The sequence below is a fragment of the Squalius cephalus genome, assembly GCF_949319135.1.
Source record: "Squalius cephalus genome assembly, chromosome: 11".
Taxonomy (NCBI): Eukaryota; Metazoa; Chordata; class Actinopteri; order Cypriniformes; family Leuciscidae; genus Squalius; species Squalius cephalus.
Window position 1 is genome coordinate 4,490,481 of NC_137132.1, and position 19,136 is coordinate 4,509,616.

The window sequence follows — 19,136 nt, forward strand, 5'->3', positions numbered from 1 at the left end:
GGCTGGGGTCGGGTAGGGCTTGAACACCACGGGCCAGGGCCGGGTTAGGGCTGGAGTTTTTGGCCCGTGCAGGGCTCTACCTCATAGTTCTTTGTCTCTAGTAAAAAAATAAAAACATCCTGTGGCCTGTTGCTCAAAGCTGGTTTTAGTTGCTAACAGGTAAAGTTTGAGATTAGTTTGAGCAAACTGGCATTTTCGGGCTCAGGAAAGTGGATTGGTTTTAGTTGTGTTCATCATCATGGTAACTTGCGCTACACAGCTAAGCTGCTCCGGAGCAGGTTTTATTCTGGGTTAGAGATCGCAGACCAAAACTGGACCAATCAGTGCAGTGACATGTATCTGATACAATAAAGCCACTCCCCCTGTATCTCTCACTCCAAATCAAAGCAGTTTATAGTGTGAAACAAACTTTAGAGAGCAAATTGTCCATATTTTGCTGCTAATTATTTATTATATTTTTATTATATGACTTATAATTACTTTTGATTCATGAAATATATACATATAGTTATTATAATATATTAATTATGTAAAATTAACTTTAAATTAATATAAATATTATACATGCATTAATATATAATGCTTTTAAAAGTGTTCCCTTTCAGTTGGTCACTCTCGATGTCACGTCGTTCATAGACATTTGGAAACGTTTTTGGGGCAGACCTGACCTGTTGAGAAGAGATGGTATTCATCACTCCTGGGATGGTGCTGCTCTTCTCTCTAGTAATATGGCACATAGTCTTAGAGCTCAAACATGACAATCTGGGGCTCAGGTCAGGAAACAGACAGACTGGCTAAACCGACCGTTGTCTGTCTCACGTCACTGAGGTCTGATAAATCCCATCATAAAGAGACTCTTTCACCTAGATATCATCATATAGAGACTGGGTCTGTTCCCTAAATTATTAAATACAAAAAACTTTAAGTAAACTCTATACAGGATAACTTCAAGTAAATTCTTAAATAATACAGCACTGCACATAAAACAGAAATAAGTTGAGAATAACTATAATACAAATTGACAGCATATTAAATTGACATATTAAATGCCACTTCACATTATTTCACTTTGTGTTATTTTGTACATTTTATTTTGGTGACTCTACCAACTTTTTTGTATTAACAAAAACTACAACAAATGTTTTTACATCAACTCATCAGAATAAGTTACTTTATTATTAAAGTTATACAAGATTCAACTCATTTTTAAAAAAAAAAATCATTTTACAGTAATTTAAGTTGAAATTACTTGTTTGTTGTACTTAAATTTAAGGCAGCAAGTTTTTTTTAACAATGTAGAATCGGTGCTGTGATTCATCTGGAGGAACATAGATAAGGAAGCTGACCCAGACATCTACGAGTGGCAGGTATTGCCTTTTGGTATGACCTGCAGTCCGTGCTGCGCCATTTATGCACTTCAGTTTCATGCCCAGGAACACCAAGACACCATGGCTGGCTTAGCTGACATTGTGGAGAACTCATTCTACGTCGACAACTGTCTTCACAGTACTCTCGACCAAGGTGAGGCCAAGGCCATAATAGATGGGTTGCGTCAGTCTTTGCTAAAGGGAGGCTTCGAGATCAGATAATGGGCGTGCAATATACCATCAGTTCTCAAACACCTCCTATCGGAAGCCAGATCAACTAGTAGCAAGTGCTGGTTGTCTCAGAGTAGCACTGACATGCAAGAACCTACTCTCGGCCTACAATGGAATTGCCTTGATGACACCCTCGGGTATAACAACCGCATAGCAGAGCCTGTTCAGCCCTCCATGAGGAATCTGTACAAGACTTTCGACCCCCTGGGTTTCATAGTCCCATTCACCACGAGGGCTTAGACTCTTATCCAGGAACTCTGGAAACACAACCTTAGCTGGGATTACCCTATCGAATCCCTACACCTGTGTGAGATATGGTCTAATTGGGTTGCAGAGCTTTCCAGTATCATCAGACTACATTTCCCTCGAACTTATGCGCCTGACGGTGCTGACACTCCTTCCACTGTTAGGGAGCTCCATGTCTTTTGTGACGCTTCGGAGAGGGTATATGGTTCCGTGGCTTACCTTCGGATCACAGACGACAGTGAGAAAGTCCATGTCACCTTTGTCCTAGCTTGATCTAGAGTGGCTCCTCGTAAATGTCTATCTATGCCCGCTTAGAGTTGTGCGCTGCACTTGCTGGAGCTCAGATGGCCAAAGTGATAGAGACTGAACTGACCATACCCATACATCAAGTCATATATTGGGCTGATTCAACTACGGTGCTGCATTGGTTAAGATCAGAATCCTGCCAATCTTTGTGGGGTCTAGAGTTGCAGAGATTCAGACTTTGACAGATGTTACCAGATGGAGGTATGTTGACTCTGCTCGAAACCCAGCTGACCATATCACTAGAGGTCTCACCTTAGCCGAAATAGCAGGTCCTCACCAATGGAGATCCGGGCCATCCTTCCTGACTGAACCACAGGATATGTGGCCGTTGACACCCAGTACGGAGTCCTCACCTGACCTGAGCGAGATGAGAAAATCATCCTTTGTTGGAGCAGTCACTGTCATTCCCAATTCAGTGCCCTCAGACCTCAGTCAATTCAGAACCTGGAACGAGCTAGTTCAAGCTACTGTCGAGGCCTGTAATGGGGTGGCCAATATCAATGCCTTTGAAGCCTCAACGTATACACAGGCAGAAAAGCTCATCTTAGCACAGTCACAGCTTGATTCATTCCCGGAGGAATTCAGGGCTTTGAAAGCTGGAAAGCCTATCCCGACAGACAGCCGTTTGAGTTCTCTCGCCCCAGAGTATGACAAAATTACTGGTCTTATCAGAGTGGGTGGACGACTTCGTCAGTGTAAATGGATTGATTAATTAAATTAAATATCCCCAAATATCCCCAACTGAGCAAGCCAAAGGCAACAGTGGCAAGGAACCGAAAAACTCCATCAGGTGACCTGATGGAGAAAAAAAAACCTTGGGAGAACCCAGGCTCAGTCGGGGGCCAGTTCTCCTCTGGCGTTTATGAACTAGAGGTCGGATTTAACTGTAAGATTAAAAGTATTATATGAATGCCTGGCTGAAGAGATGCGTCTTTAATCTAGTTTTAAACTGGGAGAGCGAGTCTGAGCAACGAACAGTATCAGGAAGACTATTCCAGAGTTTTGGAGATAAATGTGAAAATGCTCTCCCTCCTTTGGTGGATCTGGATATCCTAGGTATGACCAAAAGCCTCGAATTTAGTGATCTTAAAGAGCGCGATGGATTATAGGGCGATAGAAGATCGGTTAAATAGACTGGAGCTAAGCCGTTTAGGGCTTTATAAGTCAGTAGCAATACCTTGTAATTAATACGGAACTTTATAGGTAACCAATGTAGTGATGATAAAATTGGTGTTATATGATCATATTTTCTTGATCTAGTAAGAACTCTGGCGGCGGCATTTTGGACTAACTGTAGCTTGTTTATTGAGGTTGCAGGACAACCGGCTAATAAAGCATTACAGTAATCTAGTCTCGAGGTCATGAATGCATGAACTAACTTTTCTGCGTCAGAAACTGATAGCATGTTACGTAGCTTAGCAATGTTTCTAAGGTGGAAAAAAGCCTAAGACGGAAAGGCGGAAAAAAGCGGAAAAGCCTAAGACGCTCCCAAAACAGATTCCAATTATTTACAAAGAGCAGTTTCTGCTCATTGCACCATGACATTAACCATTCATTTAGCGCGAATAATCTACTAAACTTTTCATGACCTAGTCGGTACGTGGGAAGCGGTCCTGACACATGATCATTATTTCAGGCGATGTGCTGCGTACCGTATCGATCAGATTCCTGAAGTCTTTCTTCAGAACTTCCGTCTGGCGCAGCCTGATGTCGTTCACTCCCGCGTGCAGGACCACAGTTCCGACGCGCTCGTCATCGTTCAGAATCTCGGGAACGCGAGCAGCGATTTCAGAAACACGAGCACCAGGAAAACAGTGACTATGCACCTTACTTTTATTTAACGTAGCGTGTACATGTCGAACGATGGAATCGCCGATGATCACAGCATCGCGTTCTGTTTCGCGAAGAGGGGAGAAGCGGTTTTGTGTGGATATCTCGAAAAGCGGGAGGGTCGGAGAGAGTCTTGGTCTAGACCTGACTCGCGTCTTCTGCTGCGGAACCATCCAGGCTTCGTGGTGGCGTGTTGGAGCCGGAGTGAACGAGACCATGGCTGATCGCGACCTCGACCCTCGGGACCGATGTTGAGAAACGCACGGAGTAGACGAGGTCGGAGTCAGCGGGTTAGTAACGTTAATCTCTGATTTGTGTGCATCGGCGCGTGATGTTTCAAGAGCCAAACGCCGGTCTATCAGCTCGGCCTGTCTCACTAAAAGGTCGTGGATCTGTTTCCCAACAGCTTCCAGCTCAGACTGCACCGCGTGCAGCTCAAATGTGTCCTCACCTGCACCAAAAGGTAGACTACTTACATCTGATATATTCGCCATTTTAACAGATGGACAGTACATTAAGTTAGCAACGACGCTACCAGTGATGCTATCAATATTAATACTAATTTATGGCTGAAGTCTTGGATATAATCCGTCTTTTTAGTGGTACGGGTGTAGAGTAGACGCACGATAGGCGAAAAAATTTTTGTTTGTAAATGAGTGTGGGAAGACGCGTTCAGCTGTGATCCACGGACGTAACCTATAGGAGTATCCAGCGTAGGATCACTAATAGGCTTGAGACGCATCTGCTCAACAGTCCGCGTTGTAACTATGAGGTGAGGAAAAGTAGAAAATGTTCGTTGTAAGTGAGTGAGTTTAAAGAGAAATCAAGAATTATAAATCAATCGATGGAGCTCCAAAGACAACAACGCGTTCAGACGCGACGCATGCGCATTCGCAAGAAGAGGAGTGTCACACCATGAAATGTAAAAACCAATAGGAACAATAGGAACGCATTTAAAGTGTTTCAGTGCGCCTGGTAAAATGGCCTCATTCTCCCAACCATAATGAAAAGTTAAAAGAAGTTATAAAATATGAGTAAAGTGATGTGTCCCTTAAAGGTGTTTCCCTCCCCCAGATCCTCCAATCAGGACGAGAGGATGGATGAGAGGATGTGTTTGTCCATCTAGGATCAGCAAGACGCTGGTTGATTAACCCTATGGGCGCTTCCGATGACTTCTGTTCTAATAGGCTCTATGCACGAACGCTGCTGGCGTATTTCCGGTAGGATCTCAGCCGGCGTCTTTACTTCCGCATAGCGCATTCTATAGGACAATTCACTTTAATAAAATTCATTTTCTCAGAAACGGAGACAACGATTTTAGAAACTGATTCGCTAGTCGGATTTCGCGCGATATGAGAGAATACTCACCCTCAAAGTTGTTGATGTAGCTCGAAATTTATAATTTAAAGAACTTCTCTTATTACTCATATGTGTGACAGTTAACTGCCTCACAATATTGTTAACATCATTCACGTTAACCGCTGGAAGTTCTTGTAAACAGCGAGTGTAATTTGCCATTATCTCCACCTAATGCAAAAACGGCTTCTGACGCAGCACCGGATGTAACTGGGCGGGCTGAGACAAAACGCGGAAGCGATCGTGCATAGAGCCTATTTAATAGTTTTGGAAAACGATTGAATTAAGTTCCTGAAGGGCATCCAAGGGGGCTATTGAATATATCTTTGATTGTTGCGCGTGGGAATTACGGCAAAATCCTAGATATTTAGCTAACTGCCTCAGCTTCTGATCTTCGGAGCTGACCACTTGTGCCGGAGACCTGGGTAAGGAACTCGAAGCGAGTTTCCTGATCTATGCGGGTAAAATATAAACAGAGTTTGAAAGAATAATCAAATATTCGTTCATGTTTTAATGATGCTCAGATATCATTAAAATCTTTTCACTTATGGAGTCAGATGAAAAAACGAGAAAATACATATGAGTTGATACATTGAATCGAAGCAGTCACGTGACTGTGTGTGGAAACAAAACTTCGGACGTCACAGATCACGTACTTAGGCCTATGGCAAAACGAATCAAGCTCTGATACACTGCTTCAGTGTGCGATGTTTTGTTTTTTTTGATACAAGCTTCGGAGCCGGACATCACATCACTTCCAAGATTACAATAAAGCTGCAAATGGATCCTCACTTTGCTGAAACCTCGTTACAATTAAGTGAAGTTTTGAGTTTATATTATGGAAGTGCCATAAACCCGGAATGAGGTTATGTATGTGTTTTTCTATTAACAGTTCTATGTATTTTTGGACTTTTATTAACGCGCGTAAAAAAAAAAAAAAAACCTTTCCACATATAATTTTGGTGGATTGAGTCAGTGGAAATGTCGTTTAAATGGGTTTAGCTTTAATTTTGATGTTAATGTATGTTTATAGCCATATGTGTGACCTGTGTATTAGATTAAATTGCAGTTACTGTTAGGGAGGATCTCATGCATCCTTCAGCTGAAAGACAGTGAATCTGAAGACGTGTGTGTGTTGATTGTCTGTCCTCTGTCAATAAACTGCAGATGTGGTTCATTTGTGTTGCTGGGTGAAATCTGCTATATATTTACAAGACATTTTTTGACAACATTCACTGGTGTGTAATTTTGATTTGTATGAACGTTTAAAGACAAAACTTTTAGACTATTATCTGACTAACCAGATTCTCATGTTTAATCCTATAGTTACCTTTTACACAAAACATCATTTTCAACATTAAAAATAATGATGGCTGATTTTATAAAAAACAACAACAACAAATTGAGGTGAAAGAGCAAAGACAAGAGCTGAAGTTAAAGGTGATGATGCTGTAGTTTGTTTCAGCCTGTTGACACCAATAAAATGAGCTTAATGTGTCAATTTACAGAAGATCTCAGACATCACCATAATGAATGAGCTGAAAACAGGGAACTTTTGGAGACAAAGAGGTTTTTCAGCAGCAGTTTAACATGATGGCTCTGTACTTTTTAAATGCAGATTGGATAAAAACACAGTGATCACAGTTCACACCTGCAGTGAAGCCCCTCCCACAACAATTCACCAATAAATACTGGGAATATTCCCATCATCCTACAAGAGAAGGACAAACTCCAGGAGTAGCAGCTGAAATCTGTGTGACTGTTAAAGATGGAGTTTATTAAAGAGGAGATTGAAGACATGAGGGATCCAGAACCATCCAGAATAAAACATGAAGATACTGAGGAACAAATAGGTTGGTGTCCATTCTTGATTCTTCATTGTTGACTACTTTGGTAGATATGAATTAATAAGCAGTATATGGATGATAAATGATGGAGAAATGCATCTGAATGATCATAACCTTGTATATAGCAGTTGTCAAACATATTTTTTATTATATTAACAAGTGAATGACAGAACAAAAAGTGAAAGATCTGATCTCTGTTGCTTTCTGCTATTAAATAAGGGTTCACTTGAACTGATTCTAACTGTATTTCTGTGTATTTTAGACCAGGTGAGAGTGAAAGAGCAAAGACAAGAACTGAATGAAGTGGAGGAGGAACATCGTAACTTTACAATTCAAAGAACAAAAGCCAAAAAGACGCACACCTGCACTCAGTGTGGAAAGAGTTTCACACAGAAAGGAACCCTTAACACACACATGAGAATTCACTCTGGAGAGAAACCGTATACATGCACTCAGTGTGGAAAGAGTTTTTCTCATTCATCAACTCTCAGTGTTCATCTGCGCGTTCATTCAGGAGAAAAAACATTTAACTGTGATCAGTGTGGTAAAGATTTTATTTCATCATCACATCTAAAACTACACCTTAAAGTTCATTCAGATGAGAGGCCTTATGTGTGTTCTCTCTGTGGAAAGAGTTTTTCAAGGCTGGACAGTTTTAAACGGCACCAGAAAACACACAATGAAGTGAGAGATCATGTGTGTTGTGACTGTGGGAAGAGCTTTACTACAGCTGGTGATCTGAAACAGCACCAAAGAATTCATACTGGAGAAAAACCTTACAAGTGCTCATATTGTGACAAGAGTTTCGCTCGGTCTGGACACCTGAAAGAACACGAGCGAGTTCATACTGGAGAGAAGCCGTACGACTGTACTCAGTGTGAGAAGAGTTTCAAACATAAAAAAAGCCTTCTGACTCACATGAAGAAGAAGTCGTCACAATGAGCAACTTGGCAACTTTTTTCTAAACTTGGGCTATTGTTGTTTACTTACAATATTTGTTAATTTAAAATAGAAAAAAAATCACACAAGCGAGTTCATACTGGAGAGAAGAGCTGTAGAGCTGGAGAGAAGAGCTGTAAGAAGAGTTTCACCAAATCAAGTAATCTAGTGACTCATATTAGAAAGTATTGTTCTGTGTCACAGCGAGCAAATGTTTTGTTAGATTCATATAAAGTGAATGTGTAGTTAGTTAACTAATAAACTTTTGTTTCTGTGAAATGCCACACGATTTGTGTTTTATGTTAGAGAACAAGAAAGAAAATTTTTTAAAATGATTTTGATTGAACGCTTACTCAAAGAAATACCTTTTTATTTTAATTACATAAAGCCTGTTATTACATAAACAGATGTATATACAATAATGTACATCTGTACAATAACAACAAATAAAATGACCATTTCACTGACAATGTGTGATTTTGTGAGTAAAAGGTTTCTACAGATCCAATAATTAAAATAAACTGAAATTCAGATAAAGCAAACGTATAGTGAAATAAACTTTAGTTCTGTGACGTTAGTTTTGTGGAAGTTGTTTTTGAGTTGTAACTTTCTGACTTGTCATTTAGCTGCCAGTGTGTAACAATGCAGGGTTGAATCAAAGGAGGAAGCAGGATCCATGTGCAGCAGCTTTATTAGATAAACTCAAAACTAGACAGACATAGACTAGGGAACAGGGAACAGGGAACAACATTACAAAGTCAAGAACCCACAAACACTGAAACAACACACAGGGTTTAAATACACAGACTAACAAGCTAATGTAAGTTCCACCCACTGGCCCAAAGACGGTGTCCGGTGCCGTGGTCGAAGTAAAGCGTGTATGTCTTTTCGGGTGCTTCTGGAAAAATCACTTTAATTTATTAAACAGTTGATCTCTAATTTTAATTCTGACTCCATGAATAATTTAATCTGACTCCAAATTTAAGTGACTCTTTGTTTTTATTGATTTTCTCTCTTAACAGCTGATCAAAAGATGAATTGTGATTTAATTTAGATCTTTTATTATTCTTGACATTCCATACTTTCAGTTATTAATTCATTATGGACCCAATGCCGCATAGAGATCACGTCGGCCGGATCGTGTTTCTCACGGACACAAACTTGCTAATTCTGATTTTAGTCAGTGGATGTAGGGTTTGCTAATACCTCTTAAGTCGTTTGCCTACTGCTCGAACAAAAAAGTGTAGTTTATTTTAGCCATTTCCATACAACTTGCTAAATCAGTGATAGACAGAAATCAAAAGGTCTTCAGATGACGTGCCTATACTGCTCCATTCATACATGCGCCTTTAGTTTGACCTACCTTAAAGGGTTAGTTCACCCAAAAATGAAAATTCTGTCAGTAATTACTCACCCTCATGTTGTTCCAACCCCGTAAGACCTTCGTTCATCTTCGGAACTGTGGTGAGTTCTGGTATTACACTCACTTTCCTGAATAACCCCTAGTATCAATGTGTCAAGGTGGTCTTTTGCTGTCAGGTCAGAATAAGTATTATTCCCTCACTTGCTTGTCTAATATATACCAGTAAACCTAGGTGTAGTCCCTACACTCCCAAGAAACAATAACAATCATTTTTAACTAGACATATGAATTAAATTCATGCTTACCTTCCAGCAGAATCGCTCTTGGTACCCTTGTTATCTTCAGTTATAAGAAGGATTAATAGAATTGCTCTGTCCTTTGCTATTAGAACTGTTTTAGCAGCTGAAATAAGACTTAACAGTGATTGTCTTTAGAAATAAAAATGTATTTATACAAAAGATTAAAACACTGGTTATACAAAAATTAATACTCGTAGCAAATCAAAAGAAAATGTTACAGAATATAAAACTTCAGCTTATTCAATCTCAACAGGGCAGTCCTGTATGAGTGAATATTACAAAGACTAAATACCTTGTAAGCAGTTCAAGCAGTTAGGAGTAAATATCAACTTGTTCTCATCCGAGGATTTCCAAGTTACAATAATACAGCAGAGCAGTTCAAACCAAAAGAAATTTTGCTAGAATTAAACTAGAAGAGATTTTAATTTCTCTCTAGGGATGCAATCGACATCAAAATAAAAAATGCAGCACTCAGCAGTCAGAAAGCAGTTATATTTATACGGAACTGGGTTACATTGTTCCAATGCAGTAGCTTGGGTTTTTTCCAGAGGAACTAAGTCTCATGACAGGGTCTTGCGACATTAACCATCTATAGTCTCTGAGGGGGTTTTTGGTGACACTGCTGTTTCCCATATATGGGCATTCTTGCGTCCCTTCCGTCCTCTGCGCTTCCGGCTTCTATGTATGTGTGTGCGTGAATATGTATCTGGAAGTGTGTTTGTGGGTCCAAAATACCTATTAAAATTCTCAAATCCTGTCACAGAACACAACTTAAGATATTTTTGATGAAATCTGATAGCTGTCTCACTTCTCCATAGGCTTCTAAGTGACCAAAACTTGCTGGCCCAGAAAAGTTATTAAAGAGATCGTTAATATAGTCCAAGTGACTACAGTGGCTCAATCTTAAGTTTATAAAGAGACGAAAATACTTTTTGTGCGCAAAACAAAAACAAAAATAACGACTATTCCACTTTATTCCACTATTCATTTCCTTCTCTCTGGGCCTCGAGTTAGTTCACGTAGTGTTTTTGCGTAGCGCGTCTGTGTTGCACGACACACGCATCACACACATGACCAGCGTCGGCCAATAATGAGCCTATGTGATGACGTGCAACACAGACGCGCTGCGCAAAAACACTATGTGAACTCACTCAAGGCCCAGAGAGAAGGAAATGAATAGTGGAATAAAGTCGTTAGTTTTTTTTTTTTTTGCGCACAAAAAGTATTCTCGTCGCTTGATAAACTTAAGATTGAGCCACTGTAGTCACTTGGACTATATTAACAATCTCTTTAATAACTTTTCTGGGCCAGTAAGTTTTGGTCACTTAGAAGGCTATGGAGGAGTGAGACAACTCTCAGATTTCATAAAAAATATCTTAATTTGTGTTCCGAAGATGAACGAAGGTCTTACGGGGTTGGAACAACATGAGGGTGAGTAATTACTGACAGAATTTTCATTTTTGGGTGAACTAACCCTTTAAAGGGATACTTCAGGATTTAGCATTAAGCTTTGTATCAGTAGAAAACCTGTAGTATTTTCGAATTACCGTGCTTTCCTCCCTCATTTCCCCCTGAGACGAGAGATTTATGTATTTTTTGTCTGGAAAAAATCCTCCGATGACGCAAAAATCGTCATTTTGCGTCATCAGTGGATTTTTTTGGCCAGAGGCTAAAGACTACAGCCAGTAGGAGGAGCTGTTCCGCATGTTTTCAACCCGCCCAGAGGAGGTGGGATCTCACTCACAGAATGAACACACAGTGTCAGCCTTTCTATGGAAGCTAAGCTAACAGGCTCTTGTTCTGTGGACAAAGCTGAGTAGTAGGGGTTACCATACTCTTTTTCCCGGACATGTCCGGCCGTCGAGATCGTCCAAAATGTCCGGGATTCGGATTTTGCTTTCTGCGGTCACCATTCATTGTTTACATGCACACCTTTTGTTTCAATCTAACTGTATTCATTCCGATTGGTGAATCTGAATGTAGTGTTTACATGAACGCTAAACAAGTGATCGGTTGATGTGCGTTTTAACTAGGGCTGTCAAAAGATTAATCGCGATTAATCACATCCAAAATAAAAGTTTGTGTTTACATAATATATGTGTGTGTACTGTGTATAATTATTTTGTATATATCAATACACATATATGCATGTATATATTTAAGAAATATTTGCATACATATACTGTATATATTTATATATAATTTATATTATATATAAATATAATTTTTTTATATATAAATTACACATTTTTCTTAAATATATACAAGCATGTGTGTGTATTGATATATACAAAATAATTATACACAGTACACACACATATATTATGTAAACACAAACTTTTATTTTGGATGCGATTAATCGCGATTAATCTTTTGACAGCCCTAGTTTTAACATTGCTAAGAAAATTCCCGCTCCTCTGTGAGAGATATGAGACCGGTGCGTCTCACAGGTCTCGCGCATCAGTAATCACGCCACCGGCCTCGCGTCGTTCTCCCGCGGCCCTCAGCCTCGTCCTGCTCGCCACAGTAAACATAGAGAATGGTGACTGTAGAAAGCAAAAGCCGAATCCCGGACATTTTGGGCGATCTCGAAATCCCGGGCAGACTCTCACGGAGACTCACTAGTAGCCTAGCCTTATTGTTTTCAACTGCGCTCTCTTACCGGTAGGCGTGGCTTGGGAGTGGCCTCCTAAGGCAGCGAAGCAAGTGCATTCTGGGAGTTGTTGTCTTTCATCCACATAAGCCAAAAATACATTTTCTGGTGTAACGGGTTGTATATAGTTTGTTAAATTCCTGCATAAATGGGGACAGCGCCGTCTGCTGGCGTCACTTGGTATTGTGCCACAGTGCTAAAAATAGCGAATTCTGGGTAATCCACAGCAGAACTTTTGATAACTGCTGTGGTAAGTCGCATGTTAAATGCTGCAGAGACAATAATAGCCTAAATGCTTTAAATCTCACTACACAATGTTTTATTTCACCGTATTTTTGTTGTGATGTAACTAAGAGATGAATGCCGTTTGTTTGACGTCGAGTGAGTCATTAGTTTTAGAGTTGAATGGTAAATGTAGCATATGTTGCATGGCTGCTGCTAATGCTATTCCTCCGTCTGATTTACTGTGTGTTGTGTAGGGCTGTTCTATTCTCTGTCTGCGATGTCATGCCATTCCTGATTCGTTTTGGTTTCCCCTTGTGCAGGTAATATATTGAATTTGATGTTTATTTTTGTTATGTGAAAAATGTATGTTATAACAGCAATATTTCTGTTGAAAACACTTTGCTGTTTTATATACTGTGTTTTCATATGGCAGAAATGCTTTAGAAGTTGGAGATTTTATTTATTTTATTTTATTTTATTTTATTTTATTTTATTTTACATTTTACTGTGGAAAAGACAAAGAATTGTGAAACATGTATATTTGTACTTTTGTTAAAAAAAAAGAATCATTCCACAATACGATCACATTTGAACCAGTTTAATAAAAAACAGCAGAACTTTTGATAACTGCTGTGGGCTGTTCTATTCTCTGTCAGCGATGTCATGCCATTCCTGATTCGTTTTGGTTTCCCCTTGTTGCAGATGCTCCACATACACAACGAGACTGATCCATAGAGGACCGTCACACTGGCTTTTCTCAGTCTAGAAAGCTCCAAATTCAAAAATAATTTCCCATTTCTTCTACATAAATTACCTATTTTAAATACACATTCATCTTTCCAGAGGTGAAGTATCCCTTTAACTAAGATTTGCGGTAGCATCAGCCTCCTTAATTTACTAAAATAATGATTTCAGAATACTTCAGAATAAATCAAGATGTAACATTTATTTTGCATAATTCAAAATGCAATATCAAAAAAAGTTTAAAAGAGTCAGCATACCTGGCAATAGAGACACACAGCAACAGTGTGGGAAGTTCTGTTTACAGATGCTTCCTTGAGTGGTTTGCCAATTCCCTTTAAATAACCAAGTGGAACAAAAGAACAATAAACATCTAGCACCCAAATATTTATTCAGCTTTCGTTGGACCCTTTCTCGTGGTCCAGCCTGAGTTTGGGGGATAAACACAAATGTTATCAACAATCTTTATTGGGGCATCTCCCACATCAGAAAAACAGGCATTGTTTTCTTTGTTCTGACTGTTCTGCTGCTGCGGGAATGAAACATCTTTACTAGGGCTGTGTATTGGCAAGAATCTGGCGATATGATACGTATCACGATACATGGGTCACGATTCAATATATTGCAATATATTTCGATACTGTGCATAAGGCGATATATTGGGATTTTTTAAAAGTAAAATATATTAAAAATATTTTAAAAAAGACATGATGTGCATAAAAGTCAAAGAAGTTTACTTTAGGTAAACAATTCAGTACACAGAAAATCAAACTGCCAGTTTGGGATTGTGGTTCACAGGTTCTTAGTGAGCAAATTTTTATATGCTCAAGTAGGCCATAATAAAAGAAAATAGGTACATAGCCCCTGTCACAATACAAAACAACAACGTGAACTGGACGAAAATGAATGAAAGTGGATGAAAGTGAACAAAATGAATGTGTCATATATTGAAATCAAGTTTTATGTGATAAAATATTTTAAAAGAACTGGACGCGCGAATGAGGCGAACCGCGCCGCGCTAAACGCCTCGTGCCGCAGGACCTCCAGAGGCGCGTAAACCACTGATCTATACGCGTCTTTGCATTGACTTAACATTGAAATCACTCGCGCCAGATGCTCTTTTCGCGTTTGGTGTGAACGATGCACGCGATTACATTTAGAAATAGACAAGCTTTGTTTCCAAATGCACCAAGCAAAGATATCCTTTCAACTGTATAAACTTTTATAAAACCAGCCAATATAATCACAATAAACACATCCAAAATGAAATATTTAACATATATACGCAACGTCTAATTTGTAAACAAAATGATTTACGCACTAAATCCAGCATAAACTCCGGCACAATTTGCATATGTTTGCACTCTCAAGACAGACGTCACATCCCGAACCTCACAGCAATTGGCTGCCAACTGCGTTTTTCGCTTGATATTTGTATAAAGGAACTGTCTAACTTTTTGACGCTCTCGGTCGCTCTCAACGCTTTCTCCGGTCCGCTGTCAATCCTAAAATGTCCAGTGGACACGCACCGTTATAGGCGAGCCTGGCGAGGACACTAGTGGTGCGTCTCAGCATAGCTATCTAGTGGTAGGGATTTAAACAACATAAACGTGAACCACTGTCTTACGGTCTTACCATGAATATTTTTGGACGTAAAAAGAAAAAAAAATCGATATTGCGTTTTTGAAAATCGATACAGTATTGCAAAATAAAATATCGCGATACTCAGGTGTATCGATTTTTTCTTACACCCCTAATCTTTACCATTCGCACCAGAAGTATTTATTTTGACCTCTGATAAAACAGCTGGAGACAGTAGGTTTGTGTGTTTTGCATGACTGAATGAGACCTGGAGGGGAGAAGATAGTGTGAGGGGTCAGGAACTCAGCATGAGGGGAAGAGATGAGATAGGGGCAGTTGTGTTGTGCTCTCTGTCCCATAGATCTCTTCTTCGGATTAGTGAAATTAATTGTTTTATTGCAGGTTCAAATTCTTGAATTCAGTCTTAGTAGAAGTCCATCCTTACACTAAACAAGATAACAAGGGGGCATGGCTAATCAGAAACACCTGGGGAGCCTAATAACCAAGAAAAACTACAATGGACTACAAAACATGGTACAGGACAGGAAATGACAAAACATGGTACAGGACAGGAAATGACAAAAGTCCACACAAGACAAGAGGAGCATAAGACAGGAATCATAACACAGTGTAAGGCAGTTCTTTGTCTCTAGTAAAACAATAAAACATCCTGTGGCCTGTTGCACAAAACCGGTTTCATTTGCTAACAGGTAAAGAACTGAATATAATATTTGATAAGCAGATCTCACTTGTTTTCTGTTATTAAATCAGGGTTCACTTGAAAATTCACATTTATCCTCCAGAACTCATTCTAACAACTTATGTTTTAAAAACACTTAAACATTTTTGTGACCCAAATATACAGGGTCACATTTTCATGTGTTTATTTCAGACCCGATGGAGGTGAAAGAGCAAAGACAAGAACTGAAGTTAAAGGTGATGATGCTGTAGTTTGTTTCAGCCTGTTGACACCAATAAAATGAGCTTAATGTGCCAATTTACAGAAGATCTCAGACATCACCATAATGAATGAGCTGAAAACAGGGAACTTTTGGAGACAAAGAGGCTTTTCAGCAGCAGTTTAACATGATGACTCTGTACTTTTTAAATGCAGATTGGATAAAAACACAGTGATCACAGTTCACACCTGCAGTGAAGCCCCTCCCACAACAATTCACCAATAAATACTGGGAATATTCCCATCATCCTACAAGAGAAGGACAAACTCCAGGAGTAGCAGCTGAAATCTGTGTGACTGTTAAAGATGGAGTTTATTAAAGAGGAGATTGAAGACATGAGAGATCCAGAACCATCCAGAATAAGACATGAAGATACTGAGGAACAAATAGGTTGGTGTCCATTCTTGCTTCTCATTGTTGACTGCTTTGGTAGATGTGAAATAATAAGCAGTATATGGATGATAAATGATGGAGAAATGCATCTGAATGGTCATAACCTTGTATATAGCAGTTGTCATACATATTTTTACTATATTAACAAGTGAATGACAGAACAAAAAGTGAAATATCTGATCTCTGTAGCTCTTCGGCTATTAAATAAGGGTTCACTTGAACTGATTCTAACTTGATGTGTATTTTAGACCAGGTGAGAGTGAAAGAGCAAAGACAAGAACTGAATGAAGTGGAGGAACATTGTTACTTTACAATTCAAAGAACAAAAGCCAAAAAGACGCACACCTGCACTCAGTGTGGAAAGAGTTTCTCACAGAAAGGAAACCTTAAGAAACACATGAGAATTCACACTGGAGAGAAACCGTATACATGCACTCAGTGTGGAAAGAGTTTTTCTCAAGCATCAACTCTCAGTGTTCATCTGCGTATTCACTCTGGAGAAAAAACATTTAACTGTGATCAGTGTGGTAATGATTTTATTTCATTATCATATCTAAAAACACACCTGAAAGTTCATTCAGATGAGAGGCCTTATGTGTGTTCTCTCTGTGGAAAGAGTTTTTCAAGGCCGGACAGTTTTAAACAGCACCAGAAAACACATAATGAAGTGAGAGATTATATGTGCTTTGACTGTGGGAAGAGCTTTACTACATCTAGTCATCTGAAAGAGCACCAAAGAATTCATACAGCAAAAAACCTTACAAGTGCTCATACTGTGACAAGAGTTTCACTCTGTCTGGAAACCTGAAAGCACACGACCGAGTTCATACTGGAGAGAAGCTGTACTACTGTACTTAGTGTGAGAAGAGCTTCACCACGAACAAATGTTTTGTTAGATTCACATAAAGTAAATGTGTAGTTAGTTAACTAATAAACTAGTGTTGCCGTGAAATGCCACAAGATTTGTGTTTTATATGTTAGAGAACAAGAAAGAAAATTATTGAAAATTATTTTGATTGAACGCTTACTCAAAGAAATACCAAAATTAAAAGAGACTGGAAACAAATGTAGAAAAACAACAACAATATGTTATTTGATAATATATGAAACAATTCCCTGAATTTGATCAGGTTTTTTTTTTTTTTTTTTTTTTAAACTTTTGTTTTAGTTACATAAAGCCTGTTATAATAAACATTTGTATATAATAACGTATATCTGTACAATAGCAAATAAAATTACCATTTCACTGACAATGTGTGATTTTGTGAGTAAAAGGTTTCTTCAGATCCAATAATTAAAATAAACTGAAATTCAGATAAAGCAAACGTATCGTCTCAGGTTACGACTGTAACCTATGTTCCCTGAGAACAGGGAACGAGACCCTATGTCATTGACGCTTTGGGGAATGCCTTAGGCGTGACAGGTGTCTGAAATCAAACTCAAAACCAAAATCAACTCACGGCAATCATGTTGACCGGCGACAGTCCGTGAATCATCAGCTGATATGACCTGATAACCACAGTATGTGGGAGCTCATATTCAGGAAGGCCTAGTAAGGTCTATAACCTGATAACCACAGTATGTGGAAGCTCGTATCCAGGAAGGCCTGGTGAGGCCTATGACCTGGTGATAAGCCACATTATGTGGGAACTCACCTTCAGGAAGGCCTGGTGAGGCCTCTGACCTGATAACCACAATGTGTGGGAGCTCATATTCAGGAAGGCCTAGTGAGGCCTATGACCTGATATCCACAGTATGTGGTAGCTCATATTCAGGAAGGCCTAGTGAGGCATATGACCTGATAACCACTGTATGTGGGAGCTCATATTAAGGAAGGCCTGGTGAGGCCTATAACCTGATATGTGATAACCACAACATGTGGGAGCTCATATTCAGGAAGGCCTAGTGAGGCATATGACCTGATAACCACAGTATGTGGGAGCTCATATTAAGGAAGGCCTGGTGAGGCCTATAACCTGATACATGATAACCACAGTATGTGGGAGCTCATATTCAGGAAGGCCTAGTGAGGCCTATGACCTGATAACCACAGTATGTGGGAGATCTGCGCATGCGTCGCATCTGAACGCATTAGTTGTGTTTGGAGCTCCATCAATTTGATTCATAATCCGTGATTTTTCTCTTTAAACTCACTTACAACGAATATTTTCTACTTTTCCTCAATGAGAAGCACTGCTGCTCAAACCTCATATATACACGGACTGTTGAGCAGACGCGTCTCAAGCCGATTCGTGATCCAACACCGGTTTTCACCTGTGGGTCACGGCTGAGCGCGTCTTCTCTACACTCACTTACAAACGAACATTTTCTCGCCTATCGTGTGTCTACATTACACCCGTACCACTAAAAAGACAGATTATATCCAAGACTTCAGTCATAAATTAGTATTAATATTGATAGCATCACTGGTAGCATCGTTGCTAACGTACTGTCCATCTGTTAAAATGGCGAATATATCAGATGCATGTTGTCTACATTTTGGTGCAGGTGAGGACACATTCGAGCTGCATGCGGTGCAGTCTGAGCTGGAAGCTGTAGAGAAGCAGGTCCGCGACCTTTTAGAGAAACAAACCGAGCTGAGAGACCGGCGTTTAGCTCTTGAAACAGCACGCGCCGATGCGTCGATGAGAGACCGGCATTTAGCTCTTGAAACATCACGCGCCGATGCACACAAATCAGTGAGTAACATTAGTAATCCGCTCACCCCGACCTCGTCTACTCCGTGCGTTTCTCAGCATTGGTCCCGAGCGCCCAGGTCACGATCAGCCATGGCTTCATT

The 19,136-nt window shown here is 39.6% G+C and overlaps 1 protein-coding gene and 1 long non-coding RNA gene across 4 annotated transcripts in view; one reads left to right on the top strand and one right to left on the bottom strand.

The window, feature by feature from the left end:
• Window positions 1-10,253, bottom strand: part of LOC307167505 (uncharacterized protein) — a 32,232-nt gene extending 21,979 nt beyond the window's left edge. Inside the window, exons 1-2 of one of the 3 annotated variants that reach the window (XR_013822804.1) lie at window positions 9,791-10,253; window positions 9,537-9,654 (exon numbers count right to left, since the gene is read on the bottom strand). The gene's annotated coding sequence lies outside the window, so the exon portion shown is untranslated. Of the gene's footprint in view, window positions 1-7,721; window positions 9,655-9,790 lie in introns of those variants that run through there. The other 2 variants (XR_013822805.1, XM_079886666.1) reach the window with 2 other exon arrangements.
• On the top strand, window positions 6,741-7,631 carry LOC307167516. Its single transcript, XR_013822811.1, has 3 exons — window positions 6,741-6,776; window positions 6,955-7,189; window positions 7,446-7,631. It is a non-coding gene; the product is annotated as an uncharacterized lncRNA (long non-coding RNA).
• Window positions 10,254-19,136: the final 8,883 nt, after the last annotated feature.